The following is a 22,701-nucleotide window of genomic DNA, read 5'->3' as shown; positions in this document are numbered from 1 at the left end:
GAACCGGTAGTAAAGGTAAGTAGAACCCACCCCTGGTTACCACAATATAAAAAAGGATGTTGAGATTCTGGAAAGAGTGCAGAGAAGAGCAAAAAAAAAAAAAAAACAATTAGGGGACTAGAGACTAAAACATACGAAGAACGGTTGCAAGAATTAAGAATGGCTAGTTACTAAAAAAGAAGGACTAAGGGGAGGCATGATAGCAGTGTTTCAATATTTGAGGGGCGGCCACAAAGAAGAGAGGGTCAACCTATTTTTCAAAGCATCAGAAAGCAAAACAAGAAACAATGGATGGAAACTAAACCAGGAGAGAGAAGCAACCTAAAACTAAGGAAAAATTTCCTCATGGTGAGAACAAATAATCAGGCTTGGCGTCAGAAGTTGCTCCATCACTGGCGGGTTTTAAAAAAAGAATGGGCACCCATTCGCCTGTATCTCAGGGGCTGCCACAAAGAAGAGGGAGTCAAGCTATTCTCCAAAGCACCTGAGGGCAGGACAAGAAGCAATGGGTGGAAACTAATCAAGGAGAGAAGCAACTTAGAACTAAGGAGAAATTTCCTGACAGAGATAAAACAATTAATCAGTGGAACGACTTGCCTCCAGAAGTTGTGAAGGCTCCAACACTGGAAGTTTTTAAGAAGAGGTTGGATAACCGTTTGTCTGAAGTGGTGTAGGGTTCCTGCCTGGACAGGGGGTTGGACTAGAAGACCTCCAAGGTCCCTTCCAACTCTGTTATTCTGTTTTATGTTCACTGTTGTGCTTATTTTTTTTTTTATTTATTTTTTATGTTGGTATTGTTAACTGCCAGGCATCCTTTCTGAACAAGGCAATAGACAGACAATGAGGAGTGTTTTAAAATATTTCAGAAATCAATATGGGACACCGAAATGTAAAGAGCTCCTCCAAAGAGGAATTCTTTACACCTTATTTCACAACGCTCATATTTCAAGCTCGGAGTGTTTACCTTATCTCTTCTGGCAGTTCACTCTATGAATTACATCAGATTTCATTTTTCTTTCCTCCAGCTGCTACATATACCCAGGTTTCTTGAGCAGATCTGGTAGCGCGAGACCACATTCCTAAAAGGAGTGGGTATCTTTCCTCTCCCCCCACCCTCCCCATGCATCCCTACCCAGTATGCCATTTCCACCACAGATTGGCAGTGAAAATAGAACAGAACAGAACAGAACAGAACAGAACAGAACAGAACAGAACAGAACAGAACAGAACAGAACAGAACAGAATAGAATAGAATAGAATAGAATAACAGAGTTGGAAGGGACCTTGGAGGTCTTCTAGTCCAACCCCCTGCTTAGGCAGGAAACCCTACACACTTCAGGCAAATGGTTACCCAACATCTTCTTAAAAACTTTCAGTGTTGGAGCATTCACAACTTCTGCAGGCAAGTTGTTCCACGGATTAATTGTTCTCACTGTCAGGAAATTTCTCCTTAGTTCTAGGTTGCTTCTCTCCTTGATTAGTTTCCACCCATTGCTTCTTGTTCTACCCTCAGGTGCTTTGGAGAATAGTTTGATTCCCTCTTGTTTGTGGCAACCCCTGAGATATTGGAAGACTGCTATCATGTCTCCCCTAGTCCTTCTTTTCATTAAACTAGACATACCCAATTCCTGCACCCGTTCTTCATATGTTTTAGCCTCCAGTCCCCTAATAATCTTGGTTGCTCTTCTCTGCACTCTTTCTAGAGTCTCAACATTTTTTTTACATCATGGCGACCAAAACTGAATGCAATATTCCAAGTGTGGCCTTACCAAGGCATTATAAAGTGGTATTAACACCCTTAATCCCTTAAAAAAATCCCTACCTGAAGAGCAGCTAATGCATAAGACTGATAAAATGTAAGGGGTGCAACAAGGAAGTGTATTCTGCAATTTATCACGGAGATATCCCTGTGTTTGAACACATGTACTGGCTCACAAGGTGGGGGGAGGGAAAGAAAAATAAAAGGTCTCTTAGAAAATGATTACCCTGTCAACTAAGTCAACAGCAATGATACTGTGATAGAAGCCCGCAGTTTTGTCACATTGTTTTATCACTATAATTACATCAGGAACATAGTAACTGTCTGGGAAAGATAAGATTAAGTGAGGCTGTTCTTGTTAAGGTGGCTCTTGCTTCTGAAATTTCCTGTTCGCTGTTTTGGGATTTATAGAATGATTCCTTCTTTTGTCCCTCACATCCAATTATTTTCCCTTTCATTCAGAAGATCTCTCATCCTCTGAAAGAGCCATCAAGAACGTTTTTGGTTAGTCTTCCATCTCAGCCACGCTGGGACCCAAATGATACAGAAAAGAAAAGGAAGGACAAACACTGCCTTTACTCTTCAAGGGACTTCTAGTGCTTCAATGAATGGGATGTGGTGGCTCAGTGGCTAAGATGCCGAGGTTGTCGATCGAAAGGTCGGCAGTTCGGCAGAGCGAATCCCTAGTGCCGCGTAATGGGGTGAGCTCCCGTTACTTGTCCCAGCTTCTGCTAACCTAGCAGTTCGAAAGCATGTTAAAAAATGCAAGTAGAAAAATAGGGACCACCTTTGGTGGGAAGGTAACAGTGTTCCGTGCGCCTTTGGCATTGAGTCATGCCAGCCACATGACCATGGAGACATCTTCGGACAGCTCTGGTTCTTTGGCTTTGAAACGGAGAATAGCACCGTCCCCTAGAGTCAGGAACGACTAGCACATATGTGCGAGGGGAACCTTACTGCTTCAATCTATAGCTTACATATCAATGGGTAATTCCATTCCTACATGTACTTGAGCAGAATTTCGAAAACATGGTATTCTTCAAGCATTCCAGCAAATTGGGTAGAAGTGAATTGGTGTGAAGAAGGCTGAAAACTCTGATGAGAAAAGACATTTGATTAAAGCATGTTGGAATGAATACACAGAAGAAATCCTAGCTTCTCTGAAGGTGCCAGAGAGGAAAATTTGCTCCAAAATATAACCAAAGTCCTTTTCAGAGAAGCTTTCTCACCCCTGCTTTTTCCATCATCGCAGATCAAATGGCAGAGAAAACAAGACAAAAGTGAATTCAGAAGCAAGAGAATGATGCCCTGGGTTCTACAGACACTTGCAAATATTTTGGGAATGGTCAAATGCTCTGCCATCTCTGGTGAAAGCATTTTTATTTCCCCCTTTTGGGGGAAGTCCCTAGTGGGAAGAGCATAAGAAATGGGGGGCAAAGCAGAGGAAACAATTAGCCTCTCCATCCTAAATTCTTTTTCAACCACTGTTTCTCCCTGAATTGCTCTAAAAACTTATTGTGGGTATATTAGAATAGAGTGGAGTGGAGTGGAGTGGAGTGGAGTGGAGTGGAGTGGAGTGGAGTGGAGTGGAATGGAATGGAATAGAATAGAATAGAATAGAATAGAATAGAATAGAATAGAATAGAATAGAATAGAATAGAATAGAATAGAATAGAATAGAATAACAGAGTTGGAAGGGACCTTGGAGGTCTTCTAGTACAACTCCCTGCTTCGACAGGTAACCCTACAGACAAATGGTTATCCAACATCATCTTAAAAAATTCCAGTGTTGGAGTATTCACAACTTCTGGAGGCAAGTTGTTCCACTGATTAATTGTTCTAAATGTCAGGAAATATCAGATTTAACAGATTAACAGAGTTGGAAGGGACCTTATAGGTCATCTAGTCCAACCCCCCCCCCATTCAAGCATTTCTGGCAAATGGCAGTCCAATTTTTTCTTGAAAGTCTCAAGTGATGAAGCTCCCACCACTTCTGAAGGCAACTTCTGTTCCATGGGTTGATTGTTCTCACTGTCAGAAAATTCTTCCTTATTTCTAGGTTGAATCTCTCCTTTGTCAGTTTCCATCCATTATTCCTTGTCTGGCCTTCAGGAAAATAGCTTGACCCCTTCCTCTCTGTGGCAGCCCCTTAAATATTGAAAGACTGCTATCATGTCTCCCCTGGTCCTTCTCTTCACTAGACTGGCCATTTCCTGCAACTGTTCATCATATGTTTTAGCCTCCAGTCCCCTAATCATCCTTGGTTGCTCTCCTCTGCACTTTTTCTAGAGTCTCAACATCTTTTTTATAGTGTAGTAATCATAACTGGATGCAGTACTCTAGGTGTGGTCTTACTAGGGCTTTATAAAGTGATATTAGTACCTCACTTAATCTTGATTGTATCCCTCTGTTAATGCAATTTAGGATTGCCTTGGCTTTTTTGGCTGCCGCTGCACATATCTCCTTAGTTCTAGATTGCTTCTCTCCTTGATTCATTCATACGGGACTCATTGTCCATTCAGAAGCTACTACTGATTCAATCATCAGAATATCAGTACAGAGTCACCCAAAACACATTAGCATTCTCCCTAATGCCAGCCATTCAGTATGCAAACTTTGTTATCATTATACAGAAATGTTTTGTTCAATGCATCCATTCTTCTCCTCCTCCCCAGGTCTTCCTGCTCTCTGCCAAGAAGACTCAGCTGGAGATTAAAAATGGCAAAACCCGTGAAAAAAAAAACAGGGCCACTTGGGAAATTACCAGCCAGGTTTCACAGAGTGTCAAACTATTGGTAGGGAAACAGGCTGTTTTGTATTTGTGCCTTGTCTAGTCCCTGTTTTTTTGCACAAAATCCTGCAGAATAAGCAGTCAGCCCAGGGGTGAAATCCAGCAGGTTCTGATAGGTTCTGGAGAACCGGTAGTGGAAATTTTGAGTAGTTCAGAGAACCGGCAAGTACCACCTCTGGCTGGCCCCAGAATGGGGTGAGAAATGGAGATTTTGCAATATCCTTCCCCCAGGAGGGGAGGGAATGGAGATTTTGCAGTATCCTTTCCCTAGGAGGGGAGAGAATGGAGATTTTGCAGTATCCTTCCCCTGGAGTGGGATGGGAATGGAGATTTTGCAATATCCTTTCCCTGCCATGCCCACCAAGCCAGGCCCACAGAACCGGTAAGAAAAAAAAATTGGATTTCACCCCTGAGTCAGCCTATGCATTACACTAATCAGATCAGGAATCTGATTTGGGGAGGCAACAAATAGTTTTGGATGGATTGATGGAAAGCATTTCAGGCAGGCAAACACACAAGTCAGCACCTGACCTCTGCCTTAGAGAAATGCAACTAGCCTTAGAAAAACTCTTTTTTTCCTCTTTTTTCAAGATAAAACATTCATTATTTTAAATGGAAACTTTGGACCTAGATTTCAGGTAAAGCTTTGGACATACTTCTACCAAATATTATGCTTGGATCTATTGGACTCTTAGATTTTTATCAGAGAAATGGAAGTGCATAAGGAAAGAATCAGAGAGTAGGAGGGATTCAACCAATCTGGACCTTAGTATTTCAATCACTCGTTGACATTCAAATTTCCCTCTGAAATACACATTCTTTAGTGAAAGACAAGGGGCATAACCTACAATCCCAGGGCTTTATACCAGGTAGGGAAGTCCTTACAGCCCTTCCCTAAACTATCACCATATTACAATGTAGAGTAGAGTAGAGTAGAGTAGAGTAGAGTAGAGTAGAGTAGAGTAGAGTAGAGTAGAGTAGAGTAGAATACTGCATAGAATAAAATATTGCCTAAATAGAATACTGAATAGAAATAGGAATAGGAATAGGAATAGGAATAGGAATAGGAATAGGAATAGGAATAGGAATAGAATAGAATAGAATAGAATAGAATAGAATAGAATAGAATAGAATAGAATAGAATAGAATAGCAGAGTTGGAAGGGACCTGGGAGGTCTTCTAGTCCAACCTCCTGCTCAGGCAGGAAACCCTATACCATTTCAGACAAATGGTTATCCAATCTCTTCTTAAAATATACATTGTGATATGATCAGAACAAATATTAAATTTTGTAGCGAATAGCTTTATTGAGTATAATCAGTTAGTTAAAGTAAAAGCTATAACAAAGAGACAGTTTGATGTAGTGGTTAAGGCCCCAGATATAGAAGAGCAGGCAGAGACTGGGGGTGGCGTCAAGCAAGTAATCAGCGTAGAGTTATTATGTTCCCATAAATGATCTAAATCCAACCCCTCTTTAATTTGGTTGAGTCTTATCTAGCACCAGTTTAGTGCTGGCCATGAGTTGACTAGATTCTTGTGAATAGGCATGATCAATAAATAATCTTAACTGGAACTTATTCTTCGCACCTGACACCAGTCTAGAAACCAGGAGACTGTGCCTTCTAGTCTCACTTTAGGGATGAAGCCAGCTGGATAACTTTGGACCAGTCTCTCTCATCCCTAGGAAGGAGGCAACGGAAAACCAGTTCTGAAATATTACCAAAAAAGCTGCAGGAACATGCCCAGGCATGCAGCCATCAGGAGTCAACATTAGACCCTCTCACATAAAAGTAATAAAGTCAAGAAGAAAATCAATGCTTATCTACCTCTCTCCTTCTCTTCCTTTTGATGTCCTGCTCTCACACACTGCAGAGCATGGTCCTCCAGCACATTGCTTCAAGGCATCCTTGACTGGAACGAAGCTGTGCTTCCCTATAAGGTAGATGATCACTGCCATAAACCAGGTCCTGGATTATCAATCCTAGAATGCTCAGGAGAACCTTTGTTTAGGAAAAGATGGGCTGATCAGCAAGCAAGCATAGGATTGGCTTTTGCAAGTCCAAGGGGGTTACAAAAGGAGAATTCATTCATTCTCCCCACCACCACCAACACCTCCTCAAATTTTGTTTATTGCTACCTCCCAGAGAGGCATCGGATGAAATATCCTCTTGTCTCCCATTCGTGGCAACCACACGGTTCAGGAAGATCTGTCATGTCATAGAGCTTTATCATGGTAATTACATCAGGAACAAGTTTACTATGTGAAAAAGATGTAAGATTACAAGAAACAATCCACTGCACCAGCAGCTGTGGCGGTGCCAAGGGAGATGCAGCCAGGAAGATGCTGAATATGTGTTGGGGGGGCGGGAAGGGGGGGCAATTGTAGGCTAGAAATATTTTACAATCCTAGCAAGCCTGCAGAAGGAGACGGGGGAACCACTCCCCATTGGTTTCGTCCCCACAGAGCTTCCGCAGAAGCTAGAAACTGAGCTCTATAAGTCTTGATTTCACAGAGATTGTTGCTTTCTAAAGGGCAAAATTAATTGAGCGATGACCTCCAGTTAGCCCTGATCCACATGGATTTTCAAAAGCTATCAGCAGAGCCTTTATGTTATTTCTATCACAGTATCTGAGACTCCTCGTAAAATCCTTCCCAGATGTCTTCATTCTTCTTGTTTTTTTTTTGTTTTTTTTAAAAAGTAAATAAAAAAAAATCATGGATGCTTGAGGAATTCAGCTTTGACAATTCTGATGCAAACGGAGTCTATCTTCTCTTACTGAAAATAATGCAGAGAATGAAAACGAACTATCTGTTATCTTCCATGTTTCATAGATGTTCTCCGATGCATCGAAGATACAGAAGACAATAAGATGTGGGACTTGCTAACCTATCTTCTAGGGCTGCTATGATATCAAATGAGGATGGAAAAGAGAACTCAATGAACTGTTTCACTTACTGTAGATTGGGCTGTTTTATTCCTAGAGGAGCTAATAAGGTCCACCATGAAAGCTCATCTCAATTCATTTCTGCAAAAGACTAATGACCAGGGGTGGATTGCTGGGGGTTCGGGAGACCATCTAGCTAAGATTCTGTGCAGTTTGGAGGACTCCCAAATCCCACTCCTGGCTGGCCCCTCCCACCCCAGCCCACCCCTCCCAGGAGTCTCCATGCAACCCATTTTGGATGCAGGTAAGTGCAGGGCACACGGAGGCTCGGGGACGGCAAAAAACAGGCCTACTAGAACTTCGGGAAGGCCTCCAGAGGGCCTCCGGAGCCTGGGGAGGGTGTTTGCGCCCTCTCGGAGACTCAAGGAAAGCCTCTGGAGTCCGGGGAGGGCAAAAATGCACCCCCACCCCCGCCGTGGTGCAGGAGGCCGATTAGGCCACACCCACCATGGCCACGCCCACCCAGCAACCAGGCAGAGAACCCCTTGCTAAAATTTTTGAAGCCCACCCCCACTAATGACCATTTAGGACATTCTTCTACACTAAGATTTGTAGTTCTGTATTTTAAAAAAAAAAATCCATATATGGAAAGCCAACATTTTAAAGTTTATATTATCATCTTGCTCCTTGCTCTGTAACTTACAAAATGCAGAGACTATTGTGGTTTCTAAAAACAACAACAACGCAAAAGACATATAAAGCAAGTGAACCCATTACCAACTTCCGTGTGGGAACTAAACTTGTTGAAGTTATATGTAACTGTTTAGCAATTTAAGATATTAAGTACCCATTCCTTGGCCCAGTTCAAGATTTGTTTGCCTTTTCTTTCTTTTTTTCTTTTTTAATGTAAAATCATTTCAGTGCCATTTACTGCATTCTGGACAAAGCTTTTAGCACAGTGGTTTTTTCTTAGAACAATCTTATACAAAAAAAAAGTGAGTAAATTTCATTTATTAAGCTTTATCTTCCACATGGAAGGGGGCTGGTAGGTTCATATAGCAAATTTCGCCTGGTTTCCTATGGAGAGGTGGGGGGGGAAGTGAAAACGTTGCAGAATCCTTTCCTGAAAATGTCGTGTGCAGGTTGGTTGCTCAGCTTTTTACAAAAACTATGATCTGAAATAATGGGGATAAATTGCAGCTCCATAGATTTCATTTAAATTTGCTTATTTAGTATCCTATGAATATCACTAAGTCAGTGGTGGGATTAAAAAAAAAATACTACTGGTTCTGTGGGCATGGCTTCATTGGCGTGGCATGGCATGGCTTGGTGGGTATGGCAGGGGAAGGATACTGTAAAATCTCCATTCCCACCCCACTCCAGGGGAAGGTTACTGCAAAATCCCCATTTCCTCCCGATCAGCTGGGACTCAGGAGGCAGAGAACAGATGGGGGCGAGGCCAGCCAGAGGTGGTATTTACCGGTTCTCCTAACAACTCAAAATATCCACTACTGGGGATATGGTCAGAACCTGCTAAATACCACCTCTGCACTAAGTGTTGTATTTTATGATTCTTGGTGAATGTATTTTTTATGTACACTAAGAGCATATGCACCAAAGACAAGAGCCTTGGTAGTACAAGGGTTTAAGGCACCCTGTTATTAAGCTGCTTAAGACCAGCTGCCTGCAATTACTGCAGGGTTCGAACGCCAAGGCTCAAGGTTGACTCAGCCTTCCATCCTTTCTAAGGTAGGTGAAATGAGGACCCAGTTTGTGGGGGCAATAAGCTGACTTTGTATAAATATACAAAAGGATGAAGGCTATTGCTGAGCACATTGTAAGCCGCCCTGAGTCTTCGGAGAAGGGCGGCATATAAATCAAATTTAAAAAAAAAAAAATCCTTGTCTATTCTATTCTATTCTATTCTATTCTATTCTATTCTATTCCATTCCATTCCATTCCATTCCATTCCATTCCATTCCACTCCACTCCACTCCACTCCACTCCACTCCAATCCTATTCCTATTCCTATTCCTATTCCTATTCCACTCTACTCTACTCTACTCTACTCTACTCTACTCTACTCTACTCTACTCTATTCCTACTCCTACTCCTACTCCTACTCCTACTCCTACTCCTACTCCTACTCCTATTTTAAATATCAAGAAAAAGTTTCTCATGGTAAGACCTGTTCGAAGTTAAATAGTCTGACAATGGAGGTTTTCCATCTCCGGAGATTTTGAAGAGGAGCTTAAAATAGCCAACTTTCATGAATAGCTGAATTAGTTTTAGTGTGCCTTGCAAAGGGTTGAGATAGATGATCCTTATAGTCTCTCCCAAGTCCACAGTTGAATGGTTGTGGTTGTGTAATACAGTTCTTCTTAGCATTTGTCTTACTTAATTCAATGGTTGTGGTTACGTAGTGCACTTCTTCTTAGCATTTGTTTACTTAATTGCTTATTAATCTGCTTATTCTGCCTAGTGTTCGTCTAATTCTTATAGCAAAAGTTTAATCAATAAGATGACGCAAGGAAGATTTGTTTTTGAACCAGTTTTTCGCACAGCCTAATTGTGAGGTAAACTGAGAGGGAGTAATTGGTCCTGTGTCATTGAACTGGCTTCTGTCTGTAGGGGAGGACCAGAGGTTGACTCCCTTTTCCTCCAACACCTCAATCATTAGACCAAACAGGTTCTTGTTTCGCAAAATGTGGTACAATATATCACAAGGAACCAAGGCATCCTAGCATTGATTCACACAGCACCTAAACCACCAAAAACAACAACAACAACAACAACAACAACAACAACAACAACAAACAAAACAAACAAACCCTAACCAAGCCAAACGTTTTGTGCAAACCCAGTTATTTGGTCCTTTTAACCAATCCTGTTGAAAATATGCTTTGTGAAGATAAATTTCTTTCATTTGTAAGAGAGAACAAATCACACTTCCTTCAAAAGCTCACAATCAGAACTGCATTATGATAGATGGAGAGAAGAGTAGAATTGTGATTCATTCAAGTCTTCCAACTTAAAGCACATATAGGTTTTACTGCACATTTCCTAATATAAATGCTTCTGAGTTCTTTTATTCTAACATTTCTTGTTTTGTTTTTGTTTATAGTTCTCCCAAAGATATTCTGTAACTTCCCCCACTCCTCTATCTTCTATTATCTATCTATCTATCTATCTATCTATCTATCTATCTATCTATCTATCTATCATCTATCCCTTCCTACCTACCTATCCCTTATCTATCATCCATCCGACCGTCTGTCCGTCTGTCCGTCTATCCGTCTATCTATCTATCCATCTATCTATCTATCTATCTATCTATCTATCTATCTATCTATCTATCTATCTATCTATCTATCTATCCTTTCCTACCTGTCATCCATCCATCCATCCATCTGTCCATCCGTCCATCTGTCCGTCCATCCATCTGTCCATCCATTCATCTATTCATCCATCGATCTGTCTGTCTGTCTGTCTGCCTACCTGTCTGCCTGTCTGCCTATCTATCTATCTATCTATCTATCTATCTATCTATCTATCTATCTAATTATCCATCCATCCATCCATCCATGTATGTATCATCTATCTATCTATCTATCTATCTATCTATCTATCTATCTATCTATCTATCATCTATCTATCCCATCCTGTCATCCATCCATCCATCTGTCCATCCATTGATCCATTCATCCATCGATCTGTCTGTCTGTCTGTCTGTCTGTCTATCTATCTATCTATCTATCTGCTCTATCTACCTATCTGATCTATCTATCTACCTACCTACCTACCTATCTAATCTATCTATCTACCTACCTATCTACCTACCTAATCTATCTACCTATCTACCTACCTACCTATCATCTAATCTAGCATCTATCTACACAATTATATATATGTGCACACAAGTACATATATTAGGGCAAATTGAACATAAGGTCAGCTAAAATAGAAACAAACACAAAGGCACAAAGAGGAACAGAACAATCTTTATGGTACATAATATCATAAAAAGCCTTATTTGAAATCTTAAGTGGTTTTTGCGAGTACATTATAATCTTGAGTGAAAGCTTGCATTTTGTTCAAGGCCTAGGTAGGTCTGGGATCAGCAGAGTGTCATTACGGACACATTTTCAATTCATTCGCAGTTCAGCTTGCTATAAAGAGGGAAAATATTATACCATTTCAGCAATAAGAAAACATCTTCAAGAGCAGCACAGAACTGTAAGAAATTGGATTAGAAGTATTGAGTGGAAGTTCAAAATCTTCAAAGACATGTTTTTTTTCCCCCGTCAGGCCCGAAGAATAAGCCTAATAATAAAAGATGTTATCAAATAAAATGGATGGAGACTGATAGAATAAATAGAAAAGAGAACCTAATACAAACACACAGAGGCACACCGATTCCTCTTTTGTAGCACTCTCCAGGTGAGTATATATAGGTGCGTTGGCATACTGCGTAAATAGCATATAGAAGAACATCGATCTGCTAATATCTACAAGCATTTTGTAATGGTATGTGGGAATGGCTTTGGGAAACAGGAGAAAGAGCCACAGACCAGGCAATAGTCAGATAAGAGACAGCTGAGCTCACAAAAAGGAGGGGAAGGGGTATGGTAAACATGTCAGAAGAGACTCTCCCTGGGTTAAGGGGTTGCCATAAAGAAGAGGGGGTCAGCCTATTATCCAAAGCACCTGAAGGTAGCACAAGTCATCAACACCATTTAACGACCCCATAATCCCTTGCGGGAGGCGGGGGACTCTGGGCAACTGAATGGAGCTAGCAGAGCGTTTAATGGCCAGATGCCTTTCCTGTCGCCAATGCAGAGCTTTGTTCGACAGATATCTTCTCATTGTGCCAAGAGAGAGAAATATCTGCCTCTACCTAGGATCGAACCCACAGCCTCCTGGTTGTGAGGTGAGAGTTCCACCTCTTACGCCACCGCACCACACTGCTGAAAGTAGCACAAGAAGCAATGGATGAAAACTAATCAAGGAGAGAAGCAACCTAGAATTAAAGGGAAACTTGCTGACATTTAGAACATTTAATCAGCAGAACAATATGCCTCTAGAAGTTGTGAATAACAGAACAGAATAACAGAATTGGAAGGGACATTGGAGGTCATCTAGTCCAACCCCCTTGCTCAGGCAGGAAACCCAATACCATTTCAGACAAATGATTGTCCAATAACTTCTTAAAAACTTCCAGTGCTGGAGATTCACAACTTCTGGTATAGGGCTTCCTGCCTGAGCAAAGGGTTGTACTAGAAGACCCCCAGGGTCGCATCCAGTTCTGTTCTGTTCTGTTCTATTCTGTTCTGTTCTGTTCTGTTCTGTTTTGGATTGTAAAGGTGAGGAGGACTCATGGCTCTCTTCTGCATCCATAGATTCCAGGTTTTCCTCACCCAAAGAAAAGTTCAAGTCCCTGCCCAACACCCACAAGTCCATCACATAATCCAATCCAAGCACTGTCCCAACTAGAGATGCCTCCCAGGTCCAGCCTACCAGGTGCAGAGCAAGATGGCCTTGACTCTCTGAGAAAGGAATGTTATTATGACTACGTATCACCCATGCCCCATACAATCCCCCCTCCCAATTTCCCACAGCAGGCCTGAAGGCCCCAATGTAAAAGATGGCTTCCAGGTCTGACATCCATATTTTCCTCCTTCTTGCTTTGATGAGATCTATCCAATCTTGCCCTTGGAGAAACACCTCAAGCAAGAATTCTAATCAGTGACCCAAATGTCATTTCGGTTTCCTCTGAATGTCACCACTATAGTTTAATTTGGGGGCATTGAGTCATAGTTATAGTTACAGTTAAATTTGGGACAGCTGTCACCCAAATTAGAATGGCCTTGGTGCTTTTATTTTGGTCACAAAGAGCATTTTCCGTGGTAGAGGGCAGTGATGGATAAAATGATCTCATTACAGAATGGGATTTAAAACCAATAAAGCTTATCCATAACATGGTCACAGAGTATTTGGGACTTCCTGGACCATTTTCATTACAACGAGGAGCGTCCTTCAAGCACAGAAGAATTCATTTCTTTAACTGTGGGTGAATGTTAGATAAAAAGCTAGATTTTCAAGTCACCGCCATCAATTATCACGTGTGTTTCTCTCATTCTGTTTTAAAATGTTTCTGTCTGAGGCCAGAGGGAATATGAGCCATTGATTTGGCTTCAAACTGCCATTTTTACTAAATATGACTTCTGCTTCTTTTAGCAAAGGAGATGTTAGGGCTAAAGACCTATTAGCATTGTGTAATCAGTGCTTCCCATCAGCTGGTCAAACTGAGGACTGATCAATATTTTCAATAAGCAACAATTTGGCACAGAGCTTTCATCTAGCTAGGCATGGCTCTAACTAATAATAGAATATCTATCCATCCATCCATCCATCCATCCATCCATCAACTATCCATCATCTACCTTTCTTTCTTTCTTTCTTTCTTTCTTTCTTTCTTTCTTTCTTTCTTTCTTTCTTTCTTTCTTTCTTTTCTTTTTCTTTCTTTCTTTTTCTTCCTACCTACCTACCTAACCATCCATCCATCATCTATCTATCTATCTATCTATCTATCTATCTATCTATCCATCCATCATCTATTCATTATCTAGCTAATCCATCCATCATCTATCTATCTATCTATCTATCTATCTATCTATCTATCTCTATCTATCTTCTTTCTTTCTTTTCTACCTACCTACCTACCTACCTACCTACCCATCTATCCATCCATCCATCCATCTATCCATCATCTATCTATCCATCCATCCATCCATCCATCCATCCATCCATCCATCCATCCATCCATCATCTAGATATTTTTAGATATTTTTAGATATTTTTAATTGTAAACTGATTTTAGTTGGGGTGTTTTAAATTTAATTGGGCAAAATTTGTCTAATTCTTTTTTTAAAAAAATTAAATTTTGTATGTGATGTTTTTATTCTTGGCTGTTCACCGCCATGAGTCCAGTAGGAGAAGGGCGGTATAAAAAGTTAATAAAATAAATAAATAAATCTATCCATTATCTATCTAATCTATCCATCCATCATTTATCTATCTATCTATCTATCTATCTATCTATCTATCTATCTATCTATCTATCCATTGAGTCAAGCAATGACCAGACTTACCTCTTCCTCAAATGGAAGACCATGATTGAACCGAAGCAAAGAACGAATCGGGATTGGCAAAGTGGTAGATCTGTAGTTTGTAGAGCCCCATTCCCAAATAATGTTTTCATGATCTTGGATTGGTGGAAATGAATAGCATTCTTCTCCCTATGTTAAACGGCAGTGACAACTTAAGTGACAAGAATGTTGCTCCTTGTTTATTTCATCAACATATTACATCTTGCACGGTGTTCAAATGTGACTGATATCTTGGTGAAATGCAACAGAAAGCAGCTGAGAATAACCATAACAAATAAATGGTAATATATATCATGCACAGAACTCATGCAACAACTCTCCAAAACTTTTTTTTATATAGAGAGATGTTTTCTTCAAGGGAAAGGAAAATGCTTCAACATTTTCTTGGGAATAGGGAGTGCTCATCCACTCCCATTTTTCTAAATCTGTTTTATGGCGTCTTTCTTCCTTTTTTTTCTTTTCCCCTATCTCTATCAAATTGTTGCTTTCATGGAAATAAAAGTGATGATAATGGAGGAAGAGGACCAGGGGGGAAAAACAGGTTAAATAAAGCTGACAGAATAAATCACAGTGAAGTTGGGTGTTTCTTTCCACAAGGTGGATGACTCAGTAACAATTCATGTTTGGTACATCTTGCAGAGCATTTAATCTTTGAGGACAAGCTGAGCTCTGTGGGGAAGAGTAAACTCCATCATCCTTCTTTTTGAAAGCATTCTCTCTCTAAGCCAAAGGTAAGAAAGCAGCTCAGGTAAGCTATTGGCATTACAGGTAGCCTTCGACTTATAACCAGATTTGGGTCCAGAATTCTATTCATGAATCATTGCGGTCATAAGTCGAAGCACCACATGACCAGACCTAACCTTTTTGACCATTTTTATGACAGTTGTTAAACGAATCACATCAGAGGTGAAATCCATTTTTTTTTACTACCGGTTCTGTGGGCGTGGCTTAGTGGGTATAGTGTGGCTTGGTGGGTGTGGCTTGGTGGGCATGGCAGGGGAAGGATACTGCAAAATCCCCGTTCCCACCCCACTCTGGGGCCAGCCAGGGTGTTCTGCCCCAACTACGGACCCCAAAGAACCCAGCACACACAAACTCTATACAAAGCTTATTTTACTCAAATAACTTAGTCTTTATCAACCAAAGGCTGTTAATACTGTCTTAACAGCCTACCAGAATTCTAAGATAAGGTAATCACAGTCTTACTAGAGTTGGCAGAAAGCCCAGAAACAATTTTGCAGAGAATCCAGACGTGAAGGAGATTGAACTAAAGTTGTTCCCTACAGTTTGCTGCAAGCAGTGTTCCTCCTTAAATAGGCTAAGGGAGTGGCCAATTAGCCCCAAACCTTATTCTGGAGGAGACCTCCTCCTGAAGAGCCACTCCTGCCTTTTGGCAGCTCTGCGCACCCGTGCATCGAGAAGAGGCTCCTCCTCTTCGTCCTCTTCACTTAAAGGAGCTTCTGGAGGTTCTGAAGGCCCTGGTTGAATCCCAGCCTCTGACATCACATCTTCTCCAGCCTCCTCACTGTCCGACTCGAGTGCCAGCTGCACAGGCTGCTGGCGCAGCGCCACATCAGTCTCCTCGTTGTCGGAATCAGCTACAATCTGCACAGGCCGCTGATGGGCCACAACACAGAACCTGTCAGTACCTGCTGGATTTCACTCCTGAATCACACAGTCATACATCCAAATCCACCCTCCCAAACGGGCTTTTTTTTTGCCATTAAACTACCTGTAATAATGGTGTCTTTCCAAGCATTCAAAATAAACTTCCTGTACACCAGTGATGGTGAACCTTTTAGACATTGAGTGCCCAAACTGCGCGTACGCAGTTCCAAAATGAAAGGTGCGCAAGCGAGAATGTGTACATGCACAAACATGCGTGTTGGCCACCAGCACCTTTAGCAGCCAAATCAGAAGGAGGAGGAGGCATGGGAGTCAGGGTCAGCATCAGGGCAACCTGGGAGCTCCGAGGGGGAAGAGGAAATGGAACTGTCAGAGATAGAGACAGAGGTGGAGCCTGGGCCATCCGTCAGCTCTCAGATGGAGAGTCAACAGCCCCCAGGACTGGAGGTGGCTGATGAGGAAGAGGAGGAACAGCTGGGTCCAGTGCCTGATGCATGGATGTGCAGAAGGCAGAGGAGAGGAGAGCAGTGAAAATCCATGGGCCGATCCTTGGGAAGGAAGAACCACCACTGCTAGCGAAGCCCCACCCTAGCTCTGGGGCAGTGGTGGGTTGCTCTCGGTTCGCACCGGTTCGGGAGAACCGGTAGTAGCAGCAGTGGGAGGCTAAGCCAACTGGCCCGGAAGTCATCAAATATGCTTCTGCTCATGTGCAGAAGTGGTGCGTGAGCGAAACGACCGTGCGCGTGTGAGAGAACCGGTAGCAAAGGTAAGTAAACCCCACCACTGCTCTGGGGATAAAAGGCAGGGGGCAGAGATGAATAGGTGTGGCAGACAACTATTCATCTTCCAGCCAGATGGACTTGTTAGCCTGCAAGAGAAACTTTGGCGGGACTGCCGGCATTCCTAATAAAGGAATCTTTTGAGTTCACATCAGAAGATTTGTCGTGTTTGGGGAGCTGGGTCAGAACAGATATAGAGTCTCCTGCCACGAGCAAAGGGTTGGACTAGAAGAACTCCGAGGTCCCTTCCAACTCTATTATTCTATATTTTATGTTCTGAGGAATAGATTTGATATCAAGAGTATTGTCTTCTGGTCTTCTGGAGTGACACCGCTGTACTGCCCAGCTACCAACTTTGTAAAGACGCTCTAGTATAGCATTAGAGTAGATGGTTGCATGCTCACTCCACAAAATCTTCAGTTTACAGACCCCAAGATGCACGGCTGGCAAACACCACTCCTACCTGTAATGAATGCAACTATTCTATAGCCTCCAATAATGATATCATAGAGTAGAAGGCCACTGGATGCATTTTCTGAATTAAAACAAGAAGAAGAAAAAAACACAAGATGTCACCGCAAAATCTTTTGGCTCAGCCCTCTTCTGTTGTTGCCAAAACACACATCATTCACCTCCCCAAAACTTCCAGCTAACAGCAGAGAAACGCATTGAAAATCTGGAGCTTGGAAGTAGAGGACATTTATATATTCCTCTTTTTCATCAAGGCACACACACACACACACACACAGAGAGAGAGAGAGAGAGAGAGGGAGGGAGGGAGGGAGAGAGAGAGAGGGGGAGGGAGGGAGGGAGAGAGAGAGAGAGAGGGAGGGAGGGAGGGAGGGAGGGAGAGAGGGAGAGGGAGGGAGGGAGGGAGGGAGGGAGGGAGGGAGAGAGAGAGAGAGAGAGAGAGAGAGAGAGAGAGAGAGAGAGAGAGAGAGAGAGGGAGCGCTCCCTGTGGATAGATGTGTGGCTTTCGGCATCCCATGTGCTATGGCAGTGCACAATGTCTTCAACTTGATTCAGATCCCATTAGGCTTAATGGAGGCAGACGATGGACTATCTCACCATAATTAATGGCTGCTTCAATGATAATCTAAACGTGTTCACCATCTGCATCTTTTTTTAAAAAAATTTTTGCAAAGGAGATGAAATTTAATCTGCCTCCACAATGATGTAAATAATGCCAAGCTGTGTTCTACAAAGCAAGACCTTCTTCTTTTTCAGGGGAAGGGAGGGGAGGGGAGAGGAGGGGGGAGGGAAAAAAGCTATCAGCATCTTTGCTCAGATTGTTGTCTTCTCGTTAAAATACTGCTCAATAAATACAAACAAACCAGCCATAACAGAAAGAGAAAAGCCACTTGGTTTGCATGAGGCATCGCAGAGACCTTGTTCGCATTCCAAAAGTGTTGACATTTCACCCCATATTTTGGTTTTGCTTGTTTTCTTGGCAATGGAATCACACTGATCCTTGCCGTTATTCCAGGCCTCTCCGCTCCAATTCATCAAATCTTGTGTTACAAGGGAGAGTTAACCCTTGTGGGTACTTTGGCAAGATGGAAGCAATGCTTGTCTTGAGGAAAGCTTGCCTCTTTGGCGGTCCTGGGTTCTCGACTTACGACCACAATTGCAGCCAGAATTTCCTCTGCTAAGCAAGGTGGTTATTAAGTGAGTTACAACCCATTTTACGAACTTTAGTGCTGTGCTTGTTGAGAGAACGGCTGCCGTTGTTAAGCAGACCCCCAGTTGACGTTGGTTGCCAGTTGCAAATCTGGAGCAGCTGATCCATGGATGGTGCAACTCTCATAAATGCATGCCGTTGGCCAAGAGCCCAAATTTTGATCACCAGAGTAGTATGTGTGAGGACTGCTCCCCAGTCACTTTTTCAGGGCCATTGTAGCTTCAAACGATTGCTAAACTAATGGTTCTAATTCGAGATCAACCTACAGTGAGGAGAATAGATTGCCCTGGCCTTTGAGGGGCTGCCACAGAGAAGAGGGGGTCAAGCTTTTTTCCAAGGCACTCAAAGGCCAGACAAGGAATAATGGATGGAAACTGAACAAGGAGAGAGTCAACCTGGAAATAAGGAGAAATTTTCTGACAGTGAGAGGAATCAACTCATGGAACAGAAGTTGCCTTCGGAAGTTGTGGGAGCTTCATCACTGGAAGTTTTCAAGAAGAGACTGGATTGCCATCTCTCAAAAATGGTGTAGGGTCTCCTGCTTAGGTGGGGGGTTGCATTAGATGACCTACAAAGTCCCTCCCAACTCTGTTAATCTGTAAGGTTGCCATGTATGAGAAGACAAACTAGTGAGGCTACCCACAGGATGCTCTCATCTACTCCATCTTCCCACTGTCTTTTTCCTTGGACATTCTTCCAAATTAGTGGCATCCACAGGGCAGGTCTAATTAGAACAATTAATCAAGGGAACAATTTGCCTCCAGAAGTTGTGGATGCTCCGACACTGGAGGTTTTTAAGAAGAGATTGGACAACCGTTTGTCTGAAATGGTTTCCTGCCTGAGTAGGAAGTCCTAGAAGTCCTTCAAAGTCCTGTCCAACTCTGTTATTCTGTTAAATAGAGGACTCTGACCAAAGCAGCATCAAATTACAAGTCCAACCCCTTTTTTTGCACATACATCATGTTATGGCATGCATGCCTGAAAGAGGCAGAGCATGATGGTGCTTTCGTCATTTCCAAAACTATGGAAGTTTCAGAACTTCATGTTTCTAAATAAAATCCAGCATTGCAGGCCCTTGTATTCCTATTTTCTAAGAACTGTTTTTGGGGCCTATGATACCTATAGATACATTACTGGAAATAATGATGATCCTGGAGCCTGCTGTACATTTAACTGCTGGTCAGCATCCCATTTTCAGCCTCTGTCAATTTGAAACCTAGTGGCTACATGGACATATTTATCTATGGTGTTTTCCTAGTAATGATATCAACACTGCATTCTGGGTTATGTAGATGAAGGTTCTCAGTCAACCAAGGGAATTGTCTGAAAGTTGAGTCATGGCAATTGGACTTATTGCCTTGTTGGTTTGAGACATTTTGCTGCTCATCCAAGCAGCTACATCAGTTAGAGCAAGTTAGTTAGGCACGGAGTCATTGGAACGTATCAACCAGGGGTGAAATCCAGCAGGTTCTGACAGGTTCTGGAGAACCGGTAGCAGAAATTTTGAGCAGTTCAGAGAACCAGCAAATACCACCTCTGGCTGGCCCCAGAGTGAGGTGGGAATGGAGATTTTACAATATCCTTCCCCCTGGAGTGGGGTGGGAATGGAGATTTTGCAGTATCCTTCCCTTGCCATGCCCACCAAGCCACACCACACCCACCAAGCCACACCCACAGAACCGGTAGTAAAAAAAAATGGATTTCACCACTGTTATCAACCCCTCCAAACCAACCTTAGATGTTTCTTCCACAATATGTCTTGCAATATGTTGATGAAGATTCTCAACCATCCAGGTAAAATTGTCTGAAGGCTGCATTCTGGGATATTTTTTTCAACTTCTCATTGTAAACCACAACTGTGAGATGCCGTGGTTATCTCCCTTTTAAATACTAACTGGATCGGGCCGTGCTTAGTTGACTGAAGAGGAGTCCAAAGTTGACATTCCCTGTGTGAGAAAAAACATGGATGTTGAAGGAAGCAAAACACATGCAATTAAATTGGGGGAAAATTGTGAAAGTGAAAATCCTAAGTATGTAGGGTTGGTCAATTGGCTCAATATGTGGAGATCTAGACTGGAGAAAGCAAAAATAATGGATCAATGAATTTCTTTCTAGGGTATCATGTCCTTTGATCTGTATTCATATTCACATAAAGAGACATAAGCAATCTCCACATCAACCTGCATTTTTTTTTTTTTTTACAAAACGCGGACCAATATTTTTTGCATTCCCCAAGACATATTTTGTACAGTTTCTTCTATTATATTATTTCTGCATGCAACTTTTTCTTTATATGCAATTTTTACATTGTCAGCTATATCGTAAAGTTAAGTGGGGTGGGGGACAGGCATTCAAAAGATGAATTCTTCTTCCATCTACGACGTATTATTCCAGGAAGTTCAAATTAAGCTTTAAAAAAAAAAATGAACTCAAATTAAAAAACCCTCCCTTATGCCTACCTATGATTTCCTTCTGAACCAGGAAATTAGAAATCCGCATGTCAGGCTCCAAATTTCTTCAAGGACTAGCGGGAACCGCAGCTCCTCCTGTATATATTTGCAGAACAATAAAATGTTTTGCCACAGGCGAGCCCCCCCCCACCTCCTCCAAGCTTATGTTCCAGCATTTGACAAGGCAAGCTAAATAGGCTTCTGTTTGGTTAAACAAAGATGAAACATCTCCATGGATGTTGGTGGGGGGCATACGCACACGCGCAGCACCGTAACCAAACTGTGAAATCAATTTCTGTAATAAGGAACCTGCTGTTACATTGAACAATTAGTTATTCTTGGAACATATGCTGGCAGATGATGTTTCTTGGACTGTCTGGAACCTATGAAGGATGCGCACTGGAGGGAGCTTCTACCTCGCTACAGTCAATGCTTATCAGAGCAGAACATTGTTGTTCCCTGCAAAGCCGAGCTTTTTCTTCAGCCTTGTTTTATGACAGAGTCTGAAGCAGGATTATAACAGCTCAGGCTCCCCAAAAGATATATCGGAGTGATTGCAAATAAGACAAGCTGCACAACTTTCTGGTATTAACCAGTATGATTACATGCTACGGTTTGTCTTTCAAGCATTAGTTCGTTTCTGCAGTGACATTAACCTTTTAAAACAACTCGGGAGTTCTTCTTTCCTGAAGAAGTTCATTTTCCTACATTTACGTGCTCCAGATCTTAAAAGCGTCATCTAAGTATCTTTTTCCATGGGGGTCTCCAAAAGAAAGCCATGGAGATCTGACAAGGAAAGGGCTTTGTCAGTGGTAGCCCCTGCCAGTTGAAGAATGTCTTTCCTAGAGGGACTTGCTGCTATAGACACCGTAGTCTTCCAGCATTAAGGGAAGACCTCTTTGATTTTCCCAAGTATGAATGATCAACCTGTTGTAGGATGTGTGTAAGGGAGGGAGGGAGAAAGGGAAGGGGGAAGGGAGGAAGGAGAGTGGAGGGAGGGAGGGAGGGAGGGAGGGAGGGAGGGAGGAAGGAAGGAAGGAAGGAAAGAAAGAAGGAAGGAAGGAAGGAAGGAAGGAAGGAAGGAAGGAAAGGGGAGGAAGGAAGGAAGGAAGAAGAGGGGAGGAAGGGAGGGAGGGAGGGAGGAAAGGGGAGGAAGGAAGGAAGGAAGGAAAGAAGGGAAGGGGAGGGAGGGAGGGAGGAAGGAAAGGGGAGGGAGGGAGGGAGGAAAGGGGAGGAAGGAAGGAAGGAAGGAAGAAGAGGGGAGGAAAGAAGGAAGGAAGGAAGGAAAGGGGAGGAAGGAAGGAAGGAAGAAGAGGGGAGGAAGGAAGGAAGGAAAGGGAAGGAAGGAAGAAAGGAAGGAAGGAAGGAAAATTTGCTATATACCTTTAATTTTTCAAAAGAGGTTCAGCAAGCTTTACACTACATTGGGGCTTTTAAAAGATTATAGACTTTTTTTCTTAGTACTTCCTGGAATGGTTATGTGACCATACAAGCACAGTCGGCCGTTCCAAGAAATGTTTTTTGTTTTTTTGTTTTTTTTTGGGGGGGGGGACATCCTAC

The sequence above is a fragment of the Pituophis catenifer genome, unplaced genomic scaffold (genome assembly GCF_029215685.1).
Source record: "Pituophis catenifer annectens isolate HBS135680 unplaced genomic scaffold, rPitCat1.0.hap2 SCAF_14, whole genome shotgun sequence".
Lineage (NCBI taxonomy): Eukaryota > Metazoa > Chordata > Lepidosauria > Squamata > Colubridae > Pituophis > Pituophis catenifer.
Note: the sequence above shows the minus strand (reverse complement) of the source record.